Genomic DNA, 4,797 nt, shown 5'->3' on the forward strand with positions numbered 1-4,797 from the left:
TCTTATGAAGAGCTTTAAATATCATTTCTCCCTTAATTTTTAAGGAAGCAACATTATCATTCTCTTCATCATTATCCTCGTCATCATTAGCATTAACATCATCATCAAGAGACATATTGGGGTTCAAAGTAGGAGACACCTTTGAAGCCTTAGCCATAAGGCAAAAAGCAATAGATGATGATGTAGGATCCCTTGAAGCAATGTTCAAGACCACATCTTGTTCCATGGAGTGTTGGGTTTCCTCTACATTGTTAGCACAACAACTCGAGGAGATACATGCATTTTTATCATGGCAACAAGATATAGCAAGCATATCATCATGATATTTAGTCAAGCAGTTTCTAACTAATATGCACGGACTATCAACACAAGCATGAGAAACATGTAAGGTGCACGAGGCGCGGTTTCGAGGCGTGGTTTTTATTGACACGTCCTGTCAAAGCAGAGATCGTGTCCCCTTATTGCGGGATTCTCATCAATACGGTTTTGGGTAACCCAACCGTGCCGTTTACACGACGCCTTGGGAATATGCGAGTTTTAAGGCTCGTGGGGGGGGGTCGACATTCTGTGCCTCTATAAGAATATAAGGATCCATCTTTTTACCGCACGCCTTCTTCCTCCTCAGCCCATCCGTACTCAAACTCCAGCGCCCAAGCCCCAAGCTTTCCCTTCACCGCCAAGTACTCCAATCATGTCCGGATCCAGCTCACAAGGCAAGTGGATGGCCTCCTCCGTGATGGAGAAGGACATCAAAGAGCTTCGGGAAGCGAGGTATTTGACAGTGGAGATTAGACATAGACTTCCTGCCAAAGAGCAAGTTATCCCCACTCCAGAACCTGGTGAGAGGGTTGTATTCCTCCCTCACTTTCTCCGCGGACTAGGATTTCCCCTACACCCCTTTGTCTGAGGTCTCATGTTCTATTACGGGCTGGATTTTCACGATCTGGCCCCGAATTCCTTTCTCCACATCTCGGCGTTTATCGTCATGTGCGAGGGATTCCTCCGTGTCGCTCCATACTTCAGCCTATGGCTCAAAATTTTCAATGTCAAGCCGAAGGTGGTCGACGGGCAACATGCAGACTGTGGCGGTGCCATGATAAGCAAACTTCCCAAAGTTATCTAGCCCAAAGGGGCCTTTGTGGATACCATCAAGATATGGCAGCGGGAGTGGTTTTACATTACTGAACCCCGCGGCACGAAATGGGCTGCCGCCCCCGCATTCAGATCCAGACCCCCGCTGCGGCTTGCGTCCTGGACCAACAAGGGTCTGGATTGGGGATCATCCGACGAGGTGTTGATGCTCAAGAAGCGCATCAAAAATATCATAGAGAAAAACACCAGCCTCACAGATGTGATTCAGGTGATGCTGATCCATCGATCTCTTCCCTGCCAATGCCGCCCTCTCCGCATGTGGGAGTTCAATCCAGAAGGACCACGGATCCTGACGCGATTTTTCGACATGACGCATGAAAGATTGTGGATGTCGCCTAGAGGGAGGGTGAATAGGTGATTTAAAATAATTACAGTTTAGGCTTGAACAAATGCGGAATAAACCTAGTGGTTAATTTGTCAAGCAGAAAACCTACAATAACTAGGCTCACCTACGTGCACCAACAACTTATACTAAGCAAGATAAACAACTATGTGATAGCAAGATATGTGACAAGAAACAATATGGCGATCACAAAGTAAAGTGCATAAGTAAAGGGTCGGGTAAGAGATAACCGAGGCACGTGGAGATGATGATGTATCCCGAAGTTCACACCCTTGCGGATGCTAATCTCCGTTTGGAGCGGTGTGGAGGCACAATGCTCCCCAAGAAGCCACTAGGGCCACCGTAACCTCCTCACGCCCATGCACAATGCAAGATGCCGTGATTCCACTACGGGACCCTTGAGGGCGGTCACCGAACCCGTACAAATGGCAACCCTTGGGGGCGGTCACCGAACCCGTACACTTTGGCAACCCTTGGGGCGGTCACCGGTGAGGGAGTCCTGGACTAAGGGGTCCTCGGGCGTCCGGCCTGTTATCTATGGGCCGGACTGGTGGGCTGTGAAGACATGAAGACCGAAGACTATACTCATGTCCGGATGGGACTCTCCTTGGCGTGGAAGGCAAGCTAGGCGACCAACTATGAAGATTCCTTCTTATGTAACCGACTCTATGTAACCCTAGATCCCTCCGGTGTCTATATAAACCGGGGGCGTAGTCCGCAAAGGATATATACTCATTACCATAGTCATATAGGCTAGACTTCTAGGGTTTAGCCATTACGATCTCGTGGTAGATCAACTCTTGTAACACTCATATTCATCAAGATCAATCAAGCAGGAAGTAGGGTATTACCTCCATAGAGAGGGCCCGAACCTGGGTAAACATCGTGTCCCCCGTCTCCTGCAACCATCAACCTTAGACGCACAGTTTGGGACCCCCTACCCGAGATCCGCCGGTTTTGACACCGACATTGGTGCTTTCATTGAGAGGTCCATTGTGACATCGACGAAAGGTTCGATGGCTCGCCTTGTCCTTAAAGACAACATCACCTCCGGGGGAGTCCTGGCCCCAGGCCAAACCCTTCGGCTGGGCGGCTTTACCATGATCGCCCGTTCGGCCGTTGAGCCGACGATGACCTCTCGGGCCATCGAAAACCCCCTTCGCATCAACTTCGAACACTCCAAGCAGATGGATCCGACGGAGTTTTCGTCCTTAAACGAGCTCCTAGATCGCATCGCCGCTTTGGGAATCGCTACAGATTACGATCGGATCGGGCCTAAAACCAATCAAGGAGAGATTAAAACTCCACCGGTCACCCACCACATAGCGGTAGTCGAGGAGCAGGACGGCGAGTCTTCTTCTATATCAAAGATGGACTATGTCCGGATCGCCGATCTGGAAGAACCGGATACCCACCAGCGAAAGGATGCGACCAGCCCTCCGAACATAGAATCGGACGGCAGTCCTAAACAATCAGAAGATACTCCGGAACCCGGACTATTGAGTCCGGAAGGTCTTCAGACTCTAGGTAATTGGTCGGGTCAGGGTTCGCATTTAATTCCACCCACCCACCCGGACATAGACGCTCTCATGAGCATCAAACGGCAGTCTCAGGAAACGGTCCACCACTTCTGGGCCAGATTCCTCCTTGTCAAAGATAAGGTAAAAGATTTCCGCAACGAGGACGCCATATCAGTGTTCTGCAACAACTACGCGGGTGAAGGTATCCTTAACGCTATCAATCGCCGCCGCATACTAAAGTTCGCTGACTTAGCAACTACCGTACAAAAGTACAGCGCGATGGAAAGCGCCTGGAAAACTCAGGTAGCTCCCTGGGAACCGTCGGTCCCAACTCAACTCCTACAAGCGAAGAGGGCGCACCCCCGTGGCACGCCCAGTCCAACAGTCAAGAAATATAAGCCCATTACGCGGCACGACACCGTTCTGGAGGGATGGCTCGATGGCCTATGAAATATACACACGGCACCAGATACCGTGGCAACCCACAGCCTTAGAGCATGTTGGATACTCCGGCGGGTAGCCAAGAGCGGCGAGGACATCCTTCTCAAGGACACCCCAGAACAGCACCCTCCATAAAACGGTGACACAAGAGTATTGACGGTCTTCGAGACATTCGCTTCTAACAACAAATGCAAAAGGGCACTTCGCGACCTCGCCGAAGTTTGCCAAATCGCTGCAATAAACTCTTGGAACGACACGGCTATAACATTTAATGCTGGTGACCAACCGAGGTACAGGACAGTCCGAGTGCCAGCCGCATTAGTCCTCAGCCCTATCGTGGACGGGTTTCGACTTACTAAGGTCCTCATGGACGACGGCAGCGGACTAAATCTCATTTACGAGGACACACTCCACAAAATGGAAATAGACAGGAGCCGCATCAAGCAAAGTAGCACAACCTTCCGCAGAATCATTCCCAGCCGGGAGGCACGGTGCGCGGGCAAAATCACACTTGACGTGGTATTCGGCATTCCGGAGAATTATCGGTCCGAAGAAATCACTTTCCAAGTGGCACCTTTCAGCAGCGGATACCACGCCCTGTTGGGGCGGGATGCTTTTACACGCTTCCAAGCTATACCTCATTACAGGTATATGAAGCTCAAAATGCCCGGACCAAATGGTATAATCACTCTCGTCAGTGATCCGGACATAGCACTCCGTGCTGAAAACAAAACCGCATCCTTGGCCCTTGAGGCGCTATCCGAAGCCCTCGCGGCTGAAGAGTTAACTGCACTACGCTCCAAAGTGGACAAGGACAATGTGATACTCGACAAACGCCCAAAATCCACCTCCTTCAAACCAGCAGAAGAAATAGTCAAATTCCAGGTCCACCCAACGGACCCCAAGAAGACAGCATCTATCGGAGCACAACTGAACCCAACAGTTGAGGCCGCACTGCGAGAATTCCTGCGCGAAAACTGGGACATATTTGCCTGGCACCCTTCGGATATGCTAGGTATCCCACGCAAGCTGGCCGAACATAGCCTCAATATATTAAAGGGATTTAAACCGGTCAAGCAAACATTGCGGCACTTTTCCGAGCCCAAGCGACAAGCCATGGGGGAGGAGCTGGCCAAACATATCGAAGCCGGATTCATTAGAGAAATCAAACATCCGGACTGGCTGGCAAACTTGGTGATGGTACCAAAGAAGGACAAATCCTGGCGCCTGTGTGTCGATTTTAAAGACCTCAACAAGGCTTGCCCTAAGGATCCCTTCCCCCTCCCCCGCATTGATCAAATCATTGACGCCACCACAGGACACGATTCACTGTGTTTCCTC

This window comes from Triticum aestivum, chromosome 4D (genome assembly GCF_018294505.1).
Source record: "Triticum aestivum cultivar Chinese Spring chromosome 4D, IWGSC CS RefSeq v2.1, whole genome shotgun sequence".
NCBI lineage: Eukaryota > Viridiplantae > Streptophyta > Magnoliopsida > Poales > Poaceae > Triticum > Triticum aestivum.